The 15,988-nt window shown below is 38.9% G+C and overlaps 1 non-coding gene across 1 annotated transcript; it reads left to right on the top strand.

The window, feature by feature from the left end:
* The first annotated feature begins 15,142 nt into the window (after positions 1 to 15,142).
* On the top strand, positions 15,143 to 15,306 carry LOC135027928 (U1 spliceosomal RNA). Its single transcript, XR_010224308.1, has one exon. It is a non-coding gene; the product is annotated as a U1 spliceosomal RNA (small nuclear RNA).
* The last annotated feature ends 682 nt before the right edge of the window (positions 15,307 to 15,988 follow it).

Below are 15,988 nucleotides of genomic sequence, written 5' to 3'. Positions count from 1 at the left end.
TACAATACAGCTTTTCCTTGCCAATATCTCTCTTTTGCAAAGAGCTAGGCATTGGAAAATGCAGGGCTATAACGTGTAGATGAAGCACTAACAGGAGGCTTTACAATTTTCATTCTAGTGTCTTTCGTTTGGGAGAAAAATGCAAAGGTACAATGCAGCTTTTCCTTGCCGATATCTCTCTTTTGCAAAGAGATAGGCATTGGAAAATGCAGGGCTATAACGTGTAGATGAAGCACTAACAGGAGGCTTTAAAATTTTCATTCTAGTGTCTTTCGTTTGGGAGAAAAATGCAAAGGTACAATACAGCATTTCCTTGCCGATATCTCTCTTTTGCACAGAGATAGGCATTGGAAAATTCAGGGCTATAACGTGTAGATGAAGCACTAACAGGAGGCTTTAAAATTTTCATTCTAGTGTCTTTCGTTTGGGAGAAAAATGCAAAGGTACAATACAGCTTTTCCTTGCCGATATCTCTCTTTTGCAAAGAGATAGGCATTGGAAAATTCACGGCTATAACGTGTACATGAAGCACTAACAGGAGGCTTTAAAATTTTAATTCTAGTGTCCTTCATTTGGGAGAAAAATGCAAAGGTACAATACAGCTTTTCCTTGCCGATATCTCTCTTTTGCAAAGAGATAGGCATTGGAAAATTCAGGGCTATAACGTGTAGATGAAGCACTAATAGGAGGCTTTAAAATTTTCAATCTAGTGTCCTTCGTTTGGGAGAAAAATGCAAAGGTACAATGCAGCTTTTCCTTGCCAATATCTCTCTTTTGCAAAGAGCTAGGCATTGGAAAATGCAGGGCTATAACGTGTAGATGAAGCACTAACAGGAGGCTTTACAATTTTCATTCTAGTGTCTTTCGTTTGGGAGAAAAATGCAAAGGTACAATACAGTTTTTCCTTGCCGATATCTCTCTTTTGCAAAGAGATAGGCATTGGAAAATTCAGGGCTATAACGTGTAGATGAAGCACTAATAGGAGGCTTTAAAATTTTCAATCTAGTGTCCTTCGTTTGGGAGAAAAATGCAAAGGTACAATACAGCTTTTCCTTGCCAATATCTCTCTTTTGCAAAGAGCTAGGCATTGGAAAATTCAGGCCTATAACGTGTAGATGAAGCACTAACAGGAGGCTTTAAAATTTTCATTCTAGTGTCTTTCGTTTGGGAGAAAAATGCAAAGGTACAATACAGTTTTTCCTTGCCGATATCTCTCTTTTGCAAAGAGATAGGCATTGGAAAATTCAGGGCTATAACGTGTAGATGAAGCACTAACAGGAGGCTTTACAATTTTCATTCTACTGTCTTTCGTTTGGGAGAAAAATGCAAAGGTACAATACAGCTTTTCCTTGCCGATATCTCTCTTTTGCAAAGAGATAGGCATTGGAAAATGCAGGGCTACAACGTGTAGATGAAGCACTAACAGGAGGCTTTAAAATTTTCATTCTAGTGTCTTTCGTTTGGGAGAAAAATGCAAAGGTACAATACAGCATTTCCTTGCCGATATCTCTCTTTTGCACAGAGATAGGCATTGGAAAATTCAGGGCTATAACGTGTAGATGAAGCACTAACATGAGGCTTTAAAATTTTCATTCTAGTGTCTTTCGTTTGGGAGAAAAATGCAAAGGTACAATACAGCTTTTCCTTACCGATATCTCTCTTTTGCAAAGAGATAGGCATTGGAAAATTCAGGGCTATAACGTGTAGATGAAGCACTAATAGGAGGCTTTAAAATTTTCAATCTAGTGTCCTTCGTTTGGGAGAAAAATGCAAAGGTACAATACAGCTTTTCCTTGCCAATATCTCTCTTTTGCAAAGAGCTAGGCATTGGAAAATGCAGGGCTATAACGTGTAGATGAAGCACTAACAGGAGGCTTTACAATTTTCATTCTAGTGTCTTTCGTTTGGGAGAAAAATGCAAAGGTACAATGCAGCTTTTCCTTGCCGATATCTCTCTTTTGCAAAGAGATAGGCATTGGAAAATGCAGGGCTATAACGTGTAGATGAAGCACTAACAGGAGGCTTTAAAATTTTCATTCTAGTGTCTTTCGTTTGGGAGAAAAATGCAAAGGTACAATACAGCATTTCCTTGCCGATATCTCTCTTTTGCACAGAGATAGGCATTGGAAAATTCAGGGCTATAACGTGTAGATGAAGCACTAACAGGAGGCTTTAAAATTTTCATTCTAGTGTCTTTCGTTTGGGAGAAAAATGCAAAGGTACAATACAGCTTTTCCTTGCCGATATCTCTCTTTTGCAAAGAGATAGGCATTGGAAAATTCAGGGCTATAACGTGTAGATGAAGCACTAACAGGAGGCTTTAAAATTTTCATTCTAGTGTCCTTCGTTTGGGAGAAAAATGCAAAGGTACAATACAGCTTTTCCTTGCCGATATCTCTCTTTTGCAAAGAGATAGGCATTGGAAAATTCAGGACTATAACGTGTAGATGAAGCACTAATAGGAGGCTTTAAAATTTTCAATCTAGTGTCCTTCGTTTGGGAGAAAAATGCAAAGGTACAATACAGCTTTTCCTTGCCAATATCTCTCTTTTGCAAAGAGCTAGGCATTGGAAAATTCAGGGCTATAACGTGTAGATGAAGCACTAACAGGAGGCTTTAAAATTTTCATTCTAGTGTCTTTCGTTTGGGAGAAAAATGCAAAGGTACAATACAGTTTTTCCTTGCCGATATCTCTCTTTTGCAAAGAGATAGGCATTGGAAAATTCAGGGCTATAACGTGTAGATGAAGCACTAACAGGAGGCTTTACAATTTTCATTCTAGTGTCTTTCGTTTGGGAGAAAAATGCAAAGGTACAATACAGCTTTTCCTTGCCGATATCTCTCTTATGCAAAGAGATAGGCATTGGAAAATGCAGGGCTATAACGTGTAGATGAAGCACTAACAGGAGGCTTTAAAATTTTCATTCTAGTGTCTTTCGTTTGGGAGAAAAATGCAAAGGTACAATACAGCATTTCCTTGCCGATATCTCTCTTTTGCAAAGAGATAGGCATTGGAAAATTCAGGACTATTACGTGTAGATGAAGCACTAAAAGGAGGCTTTAAAATTTTCATTCTAGTGTCTTTCGTTTGGGAGAAAAATGCAAAAGTACAATGCAGCTTTTCCTTGCCGATATCTCTCTTTTGCAAAGAGATAGGCATTGGAAAATTCAGGGCTATAACGTGTAGATGAAGCACTAATAGGAGGCTTTAAAATTTTCAATCTAGTGTCCTTCGTTTGGGAGAAAAATGCAAAGGTACAATACAGCTTTTCCTTGCCAATATCTCTCTTTTGCAAAGAGCTAGGCATTGGAAAATTCAGGGCTATAACGTGTAGATGAAGCACTAATAGGAGGCTTTAAAATTTTCAATCTAGTGTCCTTCGTTTGGGAGAAAAATGCAAAGGTACAATACAGCTTTTCCTTGCCAATATCTCTCTTTTGCAAAGAGCTAGGCATTGGAAAATGCAGGGCTATAACGTGTAGATGAAGCACTAACAGGAGGCTTTACAATTTTCATTCTAGTGTCTTTCGTTTGGGAGAAAAATGCAAAGGTACAATGCAGCTTTTCCTTGCCGATATCTCTCTTTTGCAAAGAGATAGGCATTGGAAAATGCAGGGCTATAACGTGTAGATGAAGCACTAACAGGAGGCTTTAAAATTTTCATTCTAGTGTCTTTCGTTTGGGAGAAAAATGCAAAGGTACAATACAGCTTTTCCTTGCCGATATCTCTCTTTTGCAAAGAGATAGGCATTGGAAAATTCAGGGCTATAACGTGTAGATGAAGCACTAACAGGAGGCTTTAAAATTTTCATTCTAGTGTCCTTCGTTTGGGAGAAAAATGCAAAGGTACAATACAGCTTTTCCTTGCCGATATCTCTCTTTTGCAAAGAGATAGGCATTGGAAAATTCAGGGCTATAACGTGTAGATGAAGCACTAACAGGAGGCTTTACAATTTTCATTCTAGTGTCTTTCGTTTGGGAGAAAAATGCAAAGGTACAATACAGTTTTTCCTTGCCGATATCTCTCTTTTGCAAAGAGATAGGCATTGGAAAATTCAGGGCTATAACGTGTAGATGAAGCACTAACAGGAGGCTTTACAATTTTCATTCTAGTGTCTTTCGTTTGGGAGAAAAATGCAAAGGTACAATACAGCTTTTCCTTGCCGATATCTCTCTTATGCAAAGAGATAGGCATTGGAAAATGCAGGGCTATAACGTGTAGATGAAGCACTAACAGGAGGCTTTAAAATTTTCATTCTAGTGTCTTTCGTTTGGGAGAAAAATGCAAAGGTACAATACAGCATTTCCTTGCCGATATCTCTCTTTTGCAAAGAGATAGGCATTGGAAAATTCAGGACTATTACGTGTAGATGAAGCACTAAAAGGAGGCTTTAAAATTTTCATTCTAGTGTCTTTCGTTTGGGAGAAAAATGCAAAAGTACAATGCAGCTTTTCCTTGCCGATATCTCTCTTTTGCAAAGAGATAGGCATTGGAAAATTCAGGGCTATAACGTGTAGATGAAGCACTAATAGGAGGCTTTAAAATTTTCAATCTAGTGTCCTTCGTTTGGGAGAAAAATGCAAAGGTACAATACAGCTTTTCCTTGCCAATATCTCTCTTTTGCAAAGAGCTAGGCATTGGAAAATTCAGGGCTATAACGTGTAGATGAAGCACTAATAGGAGGCTTTAAAATTTTCAATCTAGTGTCCTTCGTTTGGGAGAAAAATGCAAAGGTACAATACAGCTTTTCCTTGCCAATATCTCTCTTTTGCAAAGAGCTAGGCATTGGAAAATGCAGGGCTATAACGTGTAGATGAAGCACTAACAGGAGGCTTTACAATTTTCATTCTAGTGTCTTTCGTTTGGGAGAAAAATGCAAAGGTACAATGCAGCTTTTCCTTGCCGATATCTCTCTTTTGCAAAGAGATAGGCATTGGAAAATGCAGGGCTATAACGTGTAGATGAAGCACTAACAGGAGGCTTTAAAATTTTCATTCTAGTGTCTTTCGTTTGGGAGAAAAATGCAAAGGTACAATACAGCTTTTCCTTGCCGATATCTCTCTTTTGCAAAGAGATAGGCATTGGAAAATTCAGGGCTATAACGTGTAGATGAAGCACTAACAGGAGGCTTTAAAATTTTCATTCTAGTGTCCTTCGTTTGGGAGAAAAATGCAAAGGTACAATACAGCTTTTCCTTGCCGATATCTCTCTTTTGCAAAGAGATAGGCATTGGAAAATTCAGGGCTATAACGTGTAGATGAAGCACTAATAGGAGGCTTTAAAATTTTCAATCTAGTGTCCTTCGTTTGGGAGAAAAATGCAAAGGTACAATACAGCTTTTCCTTGCCAATATCTCTCTTTTGCAAAGAGCTAGGCATTGGAAAATTCAGGGCTATAACGTGTAGATGAAGCACTAACAGGAGGCTTTAAAATTTTCATTCTAGTGTCTTTCGTTTGGGAGAAAAATGCAAAGGTACAATACAGTTTTTCCTTGCCGATATCTCTCTTTTGCAAAGAGATAGGCATTGGAAAATTCAGGGCTATAACGTGTAGATGAAGCACTAACAGGAGGCTTTACAATTTTCATTCTAGTGTCTTTCGTTTGGGAGAAAAATGCAAAGGTACAATACAGCTTTTCCTTGCCGATATCTCTCTTTTGCAAAGAGATAGGCATTGGAAAATGCAGGGATATAACGTGTAGATAAAGCACTAACAGGAGGCTTTAAAATTTTCATTCTAGTGTCTTTCGTTTGGGAGAAAAATGCAAAGGTACAATACAGCATTTCCTTGCCGATATCTCTCTTTTGCAAAGAGATAGGCATTGGAAAATTCAGGACTATTACGTGTAGATGAAGCACTAAAAGGAGGCTTTAAAATTTTCATTCTAGTGTCTTTCGTTTGGGAGAAAAATGCAAAAGTACATTGCAGCTTTTCCTTGCCGATATCTCTCTTTTGCAAAGAGATAGGCATTGGAAAATTCAGGGCTATAACGTGTAGATGAAGCACTAATAGGAGGCTTTAAAATTTTCAATCTAGTGTCCTTCGTTTGGGAGAAAAATGCAAAGGTACAATACAGCTTTTCCTTGCCAATATCTCTCTTTTGCAAAGAGCTAGGCATTGGAAAATGCAGGGCTATAACGTGTAGATGAAGCACTAACAGGAGGCTTTACAATTTTCATTCTAGTGTCTTTCGTTTGGAGAAAAATGCAAAGGTACAATACAGTTTTTCCTTGCCGATATCTCTCTTTTGCAAAGAGATAGGCATTGGAAAATTCAGGGCTATAACGTGTAGATGAAGCACTAATAGGAGGCTTTAAAATTTTCAATCTAGTGTCCTTCGTTTGGGAGAAAAATGCAAAGGTACAATACAGCTTTTCCTTGCCAATATCTCTCTTTTGCAAAGAGCTAGGCATTGGAAAATTCAGGGCTATAACGTGTAGATGAAGCACTAACAGGAGGCTTTAAAATTTTCATTCTAGTGTCTTTCGTTTGGGAGAAAAATGCAAAGGTACAATACAGTTTTTCCTTGCCGATATCTCTCTTTTGCAAAGAGATAGGCATTGGAAAATTCAGGGCTATAACGTGTAGATGAAGCACTAACAGGAGGCTTTACAATTTTCATTCTAGTGTCTTTCGTTTGGGAGAAAAATGCAAAGGTACAATACAGCTTTTCCTTGCCGATATCTCTCTTTTGCAAAGAGATAGGCATTGGAAAATGCAGGGCTATAACGTGTAGATGAAGCACTAACAGGAGGCTTTAAAATTTTCATTCTAGTGTCTTTCGTTTGGGAGAAAAATGCAAAGGTACAATACAGCATTTCCTTGCCGATATCTCTCTTTTGCAAAGAGATAGGCATTGGAAAATTCAGGACTATTACGTGTAGATGAAGCACTAAAAGGAGGCTTTAAAATTTTCATTCTAGTGTCTTTCGTTTGGGAGAAAAATGCAAAAGTACAATGCAGCTTTTCCTTGCCGATATCTCTCTTTTGCAAAGAGATAGGCATTGGAAAATTCAGGGCTATAACGTGTAGATGAAGCACTAATAGGAGGCTTTAAAATTTTCAATCTAGTGTCCTTCGTTTGGGAGAAAAATGCAAAGGTACAATACAGCTTTTCCTTGCCAATATCTCTCTTTTGCAAAGAGCTAGGCATTGGAAAATTCAGGGCTATAACGTGTAGATGAAGCACTAATAGGAGGCTTTAAAATTTTCAATCTAGTGTCCTTCGTTTGGGAGAAAAATGCAAAGGTACAATACAGCTTTTCCTTGCCAATATCTCTCTTTTGCAAAGAGCTAGGCATTGGAAAATGCAGGGCTATAACGTGTAGATGAAGCACTAACAGGAGGCTTTACAATTTTCATTCTAGTGTCTTTCGTTTGGAGAAAAATGCAAAGGTACAATACAGTTTTTCCTTGCCGATATCTCTCTTTTGCAAAGAGATAGGCATTGGAAAATTCAGGGCTATAACGTGTAGATGAAGCACTAATAGGAGGCTTTAAAATTTTCAATCTAGTGTCCTTCGTTTGGGAGAAAAATGCAAAGGTACAATACAGCTTTTCCTTGCCAATATCTCTCTTTTGCAAAGAGCTAGGCATTGGAAAATTCAGGGCTATAACGTGTAGATGAAGCACTAACAGGAGGCTTTCAAATTTTCATTCTAGTGTCTTTCGTTTGGGAGAAAAATGCAAAGGTACAATACAGTTTTTCCTTGCCGATATCTCTCTTTTGCAAAGAGATAGGCATTGGAAAATTCAGGGCTATAACGTGTAGATGAAGCACTAACAGGAGGCTTTACAATTTTCATTCTAGTGTCTTTCGTTTGGGAGAAAAATGCAAAGGTACAATACAGCTTTTCCTTGCCGATATCTCTCTTTTGCAAAGAGATAGGCATTGGAAAATGCAGGGCTATAACGTGTAGATGAAGCACTAACAGGAGGCTTTAAAATTTTCATTCTAGTGTCTTTCGTTTGGGAGAAAAATGCAAAGGTACAATACAGCATTTCCTTGCCGATATCTCTCTTTTGCAAAGAGATAGGTATTGGAAAATTCAGGACTATTACGTGTAGATGAAGCACTAAAAGGAGGCTTTAAAATTTTCATTCTAGTGTCTTTCGTTTGGGAGAAAAATGCAAAAGTACAATGCAGCTTTTCCTTGCCGATATCTCTCTTTTGCAAAGAGATAGGCATTGGAAAATTCAGGGCTATAACGTGTAGATGAAGCACTAATAGGAGGCTTTAAAATTTTCAATCTAGTGTCCTTCGTTTGGGAGAAAAATGCAAAGGTACAATACAGCTTTTCCTTGCCAATATCTCTCTTTTGCAAAGAGCTAGGCATTGGAAAATTCAGGGCTATAACGTGTAGATGAAGCACTAATAGGAGGCTTTAAAATTTTCAATCTAGTGTCCTTCGTTTGGGAGAAAAATGCAAAGGTACAATACAGCTTTTCCTTGCCAATATCTCTCTTTTGCAAAGAGCTAGGCATTGGAAAATGCAGGGCTATAACGTGTAGATGAAGCACTAACAGGAGGCTTTACAATTTTCATTCTAGTGTCTTTCGTTTGGGAGAAAAATGCAAAGGTACAATGCAGCTTTTCCTTGCCGATATCTCTCTTTTGTAAAGAGATAGGCATTGGAAAATGCAGGGCTATAACGTGTAGATGAAGCACTAACAGGAGGCTTTAAAATTTTCATTCTAGTGTCTTTCGTTTGGGAGAAAAATGCAAAGGTACAATACAGCATTTCCTTGCCGATATCTCTCTTTTGCAAAGAGATAGGCATTGGAAAATTCAGGACTATTACGTGTAGATGAAGCACTAAAAGGAGGCTTTAAAATTTTCATTCTAGTGTCTTTTGTTTGGGAGAAAAATGCAAAAGTACATTGCAGCTTTTCCTTGCCGATATCTCTCTTTTGCAAAGAGATAGGCATTGGAAAATTCAGGGCTATAACGTGTAGATGAAGCACTAATAGGAGGCTTTAAAATTTTCAATCTAGTGTCCTTCGTTTGGGAGAAAAATGCAAAGGTACAATACAGCTTTTCCTTGCCAATATCTCTCTTTTGCAAAGAGCTAATCATTGGAAAATTCAGGGCTATAACGTGTAGATGAAGCACTAATAGGAGGCTTTAAAATTTTCAATCTAGTGTCCTTCGTTTGGGAGAAAAATGCAAAGGTACAATACAGCTTTTCCTTGCCAATATCTCTCTTTTGCAAAGAGCTAGACATTGGAAAATGCAGGGCTATAACGTGTAGATGAAGCACTAACAGGAGGCTTTACAATTTTCATTCTAGTGTCTTTCGTTTGGGAGAAAAATGCAAAGGTACAATGCAGCTTTTCCTTGCCGATATCTCTCTTTTGTAAAGAGATAGGCATTGGAAAATGCAGGGCTATAACGTGTAGATGAAGCACTAACAGGAGGCTTTAAAATTTTCATTCTAGTGTCTTTCGTTTGGGAGAAAAATGCAAAGGTACAATACAGCTTTTCCTTGCCGATATCTCTCTTTTGCAAAGAGATAGGCATTGGAAAATTCAGGGCTATAACGTGTAGATGAAGCACTAACAGGAGGCTTTAAAATTTTCATTCTAGTGTCCTTCGTTTGGGAGAAAAATGCAAAGGTACAATACAGCTTTTCCTTGCCGATATCTCTCTTTTGCAAAGAGATAGGCATTGGAAAATTCAGGGCTATAACGTGTAGATGAAGCACTAATAGGAAGCTTTAAAATTTTCAATCTAGTGTCCTTCGTTTGGGAGAAAAATGCAAAGGTACAATACAGCTTTTCCTTGCCAATATCTCTCTTTTGCAAAGAGCTAGGCATTGGAAAATTCAGGGCTATAACGTGTAGATGAAGCACTAACAGGAGGCTTTAAAATTTTCATTCTAGTGTCTTTCGTTTGGGAGAAAAATGCAAAGGTACAATACAGTTTTTCCTTGCCGATATCTCTCTTTTGCAAAGAGATAGGCATTGGAAAATTCAGGGCTATAACGTGTAGATGAAGCACTAACAGGAGGCTTTACAATTTTCATTCTAGTGTCTTTCGTTTGGGAGAAAAATGCAAAGGTACAATACAGCTTTTCCTTGCCGATATCTCTCTTTTGCAAAGAGATAGGCATTGGAAAATGCAGGGCTATAACGTGTAGATGAAGCACTAACAGGAGGCTTTAAAATTTTCATTCTAGTGTCTTTCGTTTGGGAGAAAAATGCAAAGGTACAATACAGCATTTCCTTGACGATATCTCTCTTTTGCAAAGAGATAGGCATTGGAAAATTCAGGACTATTACGTGTAGATGAAGCACTAAAAGGAGGCTTTAAAATTTTCATTCTAGTGTCTTTCGTTTGGGAGAAAAATGCAAAAGTACATTGCAGCTTTTCCTTGCCGATATCTCTCTTTTGCAAAGAGATAGGCATTGGAAAATGCAGGGCTATAACGTGTAGATGAAGCACTAATAGGAGGCTTTAAAATTTTCAATCTAGTGTCCTTCGTTTGGGAGAAAAATGCAAAGGTACAATACAGCTTTTCCTTGCCAATATCTCTCTTTTGCAAAGAGCTAGGCATTGGAAAATGCAGGGCTATAACGTGTAGATGAAGCACTAACAGGAGGCTTTACAATTTTCATTCTAGTGTCTTTCGTTTGGGAGAAAAATGCAAAGGTACAATACAGTTTTTCCTTGCCGATATCTCTCTTTTGCAAAGAGATAGGCATTGGAAAATTCAGGGCTATAACGTGTAGATGAAGCACTAACAGGAGGCTTTACAATTTTCATTCTAGTGTCTTTCGTTTGGGAGAAAAATGCAAAGGTACAATACAGCTTTTCCTTGCCGATATCTCTCTTTTGCAAAGAGATAGGCATTGGAAAATGCAGGGCTATAACGTGTAGATGAAGCACTAACAGGAGGCTTTAAAATTTTCATTCTAGTGTCTTTCGTTTGGGAGAAAAATGCAAAGGTACAATACAGCATTTCCTTGCCGATATCTCTCTTTTGCAAAGAGATAGGCATTGGAAAATTCAGGACTATTACGTGTAGATGAAGCACTAAAAGGAGGCTTTAAAATTTTCATTCTAGTGTCTTTCGTTTGGGAGAAAAATGCAAAAGTACAATGCAGCTTTTCCTTGCCGATATCTCTCTTTTGCAAAGAGCTAGGCATTGGAAAATTCAGGGCTATAACGTGTAGATGAAGCACTAACAGGAGGCTTTAAAATTTTCATTCTAGTGTCTTTCGTTTGGGAGAAAAATGCAAAGGTACAATACAGTTTTTCCTTGCCGATATCTCTCTTTTGCAAAGAGATAGGCATTGGAAAATTCAGGGCTATAACGTGTAGATGAAGCACTAACAGGAGGCTTTACAATTTTCATTCTAGTGTCTTTCGTTTGGGAGAAAAATGCAAAGGTACAATACAGCTTTTCCTTGCCGATATCTCTCTTTTGCAAAGAGATAGGCATTGGAAAATGCAGGGCTATAACGTGTAGATGAAGCACTAAAAGGAGGCTTTAAAATTTTCATTCTAGTGTCTTTCGTTTGGGAGAAAAATGCAAAAGTACAATGCAGCTTTTCCTTGCCGATATCTCTCTTTTGCAAAGAGATAGGCATTGGAAAATTCAGGGCTATAACGTGTAGATGAAGCACTAATAGGAGGCTTTAAAATTTTCAATCTAGTGTCCTTCGTTTGGGAGAAAAATGCAAAGGTACAATACAGCTTTTCCTTGCCAATATCTCTCTTTTGCAAAGAGCTAGGCATTGGAAAATGCAGGGCTATAACGTGTAGATGAAGCACTAACAGGAGGCTTTACAATTTTCATTCTAGTGTCTTTCGTTTGGGAGAAAAATGCAAAGGTACAATACAGTTTTTCCTTGCCGATATCTCTCTTTTGCAAAGAGATAGGCATTGGAAAATTCAGGGCTATAACGTGTAGATGAAGCACTAACAGGAGGCTTTACAATTTTCATTCTAGTGTCTTTCGTTTGGGAGAAAAATGCAAAGGTACAATACAGCTTTTCCTTGCCGATATCTCTCTTTTGCAAAGAGATAGGCATTGGAAAATGCAGGGCTATAACGTGTAGATGAAGCACTAACAGGAGGCTTTAAAATTTTCATTCTAGTGTCTTTCGTTTGGGAGAAAAATGCAAAGGCACAATACAGCATTTCCTTGCCGATATCTCTCTTTTGCAAAGAGATAGGCATTGGAAAATTCAGGACTATTACGTGTAGATGAAGCACTAAAAGGAGGCTTTAAAATTTTCATTCTAGTGTCTTTCGTTTGGGAGAAAAATGCAAAAGTACAATGCAGCTTTTCCTTGCCGATATCTCTCTTTTGCAAAGAGATAGGCATTGGAAAATTCAGGGCTATAACGTGTAGATGAAGCACTAATAGGAGGCTTTAAATTTTTCAATCTAGTGTCCTTCGTTTGGGAGAAAAATGCAAAGGTACAATACAGCTTTTCCTTGCCAATATCTCTCTTTTGCAAAGAGCTAGGCATTGGAAAATGCAGGGCTATAACGTGTAGATGAAGCACTAACAGGAGGCTTTACAATTTTCATTCTAGTGTCTTTCGTTTGGGAGAAAAATGCAAAGGTACAATGCAGCATTTCCTTGCCGATATCTCTCTTTTGCAAAGAGATAGGCATTGGAAAATGCAGGGCTATAACGTGTAGATGAAGCACTAACAGGAGGCTTTAAAATTTTCATTCTAGTGTCTTTCGTTTGGGAGAAAAATGCAAAGGTACAATACAGCATTTCCTTGCCGATATCTCTCTTTTGCACAGAGATAGGCATTGGAAAATTCAGGGCTATAACGTGTAGATGAAGCACTAACAGGAGGCTTTAAAATTTTCATTCTAGTGTCTTTCGTTTGGGAGAAAAATGCAAAGGTACAATACAGCTTTTCCTTGCCGATATCTCTCTTTTGCAAAGAGATAGGCATTGGAAAATTCAGGGCTATAACGTGTAGATGAAGCACTAACAGGAGGCTTTAAAATTTTCATTCTAGTGTCCTTCGTTTGGGAGAAAAATGCAAAGGTACAATACAGCTTTTCCTTGCCGATATCTCTCTTTTGCAAAGAGCTAGGCATTGGAAAATTCAGGGCTATAACGTGTAGATGAAGCACTAACAGGAGGCTTTAAAATTTTCATTCTAGTGTCTTTCGTTTGGGAGAAAAATGCAAAGGTACAATACAGTTTTTCCTTGCCGATATCTCTCTTTTGCAAAGAGATAGGCATTGGAAAATTCAGGGCTATAACGTGTAGATGAAGCACTAACAGGAGGCTTTACAATTTTCATTCTAGTGTCTTTCGTTTGGGAGAAAAATGCAAAGGTACAATACAGCTTTTCCTTGCCGATATCTCTCTTTTGCAAAGAGATAGGCATTGGAAAATGCAGGGCTATAACGTGTAGATGAAGCACTAAAAGGAGGCTTTAAAATTTTCATTCTAGTGTCTTTCTTTTGGGAGAAAAATGCAAAAGTACAATGCAGCTTTTCCTTGCCGATATCTCTCTTTTGCAAAGAGATAGGCATTGGAAAATTCAGGGCTATAACGTGTAGATGAAGCACTAATAGGAGGCTTTAAAATTTTCAATCTAGTGTCCTTCGTTTGGGAGAAAAATGCAAAGGTACAATACAGCTTTTCCTTGCCAATATCTCTCTTTTGCAAAGAGCTAGGCATTGGAAAATTCAGGGCTATAACGTGTAGATGAAGCACTAACAGGAGGCTTTAAAATTTTCATTCTAGTGTCTTTCGTTTGGGAGAAAAATGCAAAGGTACAATACAGTTTTTCCTTGCCGATATCTCTCTTTTGCAAAGAGATAGGCATTGGAAAATTCAGGGCTATAACGTGTAGATGAAGCACTAACAGGAGGCTTTACAATTTTCATTCTAGTGTCTTTCGTTTGGGAGAAAAATGCAAAGGTACAATACAGCTTTTCCTTGCCGATATCTCTCTTTTGCAAAGAGATAGGCATAGGAAAATGCAGGGCTATAACGTGTAGATGAAGCACTAACAGGAGGCTTTAAAATTTTCATTCTAGTGTCTTTCGTTTGGGAGAAAAATGCAAAGGTACAATACAGCATTTCCTTGCCGATATCTCTCTTTTGCAAAGAGATAGGCATTGGAAAATTCAGGACTATTACGTGTAGATGAAGCACTAAAAGGAGGCTTTAAAATTTTCATTCTAGTGTCTTTCGTTTGGGAGAAAAATGCAAAAGTACAATGCAGCTTTTCCTTGCCGATATCTCTCTTTTGCAAAGAGATAGGCATTGGAAAATTCAGGGCTATAACGTGTAGATGAAGCACTAATAGGAGGCTTTAAAATTTTCAACCTAGTGTCCTTCGTTTGGGAGAAAAATGCAAAGGTACAATACAGCTTTTCCTTGCCAATATCTCTCTTTTGCAAAGAGCTAGGCATTGGAAAATGCAGGGCTATAACGTGTAGATGAAGCACTAACAGGAGGCTTTACAATTTTCATTCTAGTGTCTTTCGTTTGGGAGAAAAATGCAAAGGTACAATGCAGCTTTTCCTTGCCGATATCTCTCTTTTGCAAAGAGATAGGCATTGGAAAATGCAGGGCTATAACGTGTAGATGAAGCACTAACAGGAGGCTTTAAAATTTTCATTCTAGTGTCTTTCGTTTGGGAGAAAAATGCAAAGGTACAATACAGCATTTCCTTGCCGATATCTCTCTTTTGCACAGAGATAGGCATTGGAAAATTCAGGGCTATAACGTGTAGATGAAGCACTAACAGGAGGCTTTAAAATTTTCATTCTAGTGTCTTTCGTTTGGGAGAAAAATGCAAAGGTACAATACAGCTATTCCTTGCCGATATCTCTCTTTTGCAAAGAGATAGGCATTGGAAAATTCAGGGCTATAACGTGTAGATGAAGCACTAACAGGAGGCTTTAAAATTCATCTGCTGCAGGCCTTCCCCCAGGAATGCTTGCACTAGTTGTTGCATTTGGTTTGTTGTTTGGGGGTGCTTCAGTATTAGGCAGCCTTCTGCCCTCCCATGTTCATCTGAAAATATGTGTTCTCCCTGCAGTTGTTGTCCCCAGATGAGAGTTCCCTTGTGCTGCCTCAGTTGAATCTCCTTTACTTGACAGAGATGTGCCTGAGCAGCGGCCCTCCCCAGCCCTATCCCAAATCATACTTATTTTGCATAGGAGATACCATGGTCATGAAGATTGTTCTCCCAGGGTGAGGTTCATTCATTGTATTCTGGGTATGCTGACCCCTGTGATTTCCCCAAATGTGGGAAACTCGACTGCATTATTTGTGGTAGTGGGGGACTGTGTTTGTGCTTTCCTCTGGTCAGCTCTGGTAAAAGTCAGATTTATTTGTCTCAGATCTTCCTCTAGCCTTGTTCTTCTTTCGAGAGTTCCCTTGTGCTGCCTCAGTTGGATCTCTTTCACTTGACAGGGGGGTGCCCGAGCAGCGACCCTCCCCAGCTCTAGCCCAACTCCTACTTACCTGCCAGGTGAGATACTATGATCATAAAGGTGCTTCTCCCAGGGCAAGGCTCACCCATTGCACTCTGATTTCCCCAAATGTGGGAAGCTTGACTGCATAATTTGTGTTTCCCCTGGTCGGCTCTCGTATAATTCAGATCTCTTTGTCTCAGGTCTCTCTCCAGCCTAGTTTGCTGTCTGTTTCCACTTCTTTTTTCATGAGCCCCTCCCTTTTATACCCTTGTGCACTATCCTGACTTCTCCTCCTGTCTGCTTACTTTGTGCCTTCCAATGCACAATGCAAACTACAGGTAGTGCTGCAGGGCCCACACCCTTTTACTTGCCGTACAGAGCAGCTCTGGAGCTGTTACAGTGCACAGCTGCTGCAAGAAATCAGCTTGAATGCTTCAGGGGCTGGGGCATAGCCAACATGAGCCCCACACCGAAGGAGGGTGGAGGTGTTTAATGCGAACTAGGGGTCATCCAAGCGCCGCAAAAGGCCGCCATGCCCTGCACGCCCCTTTTCTCTTTTCATATGCAGACG

This window comes from Pseudophryne corroboree, unplaced genomic scaffold (genome assembly GCF_028390025.1).
Source record: "Pseudophryne corroboree isolate aPseCor3 unplaced genomic scaffold, aPseCor3.hap2 scaffold_471, whole genome shotgun sequence".
Classification (NCBI taxonomy): Eukaryota; Metazoa; Chordata; class Amphibia; order Anura; family Myobatrachidae; genus Pseudophryne; species Pseudophryne corroboree.
Note: the sequence above shows the minus strand (reverse complement) of the source record. Positions and strands in the feature narration are given on the sequence as shown.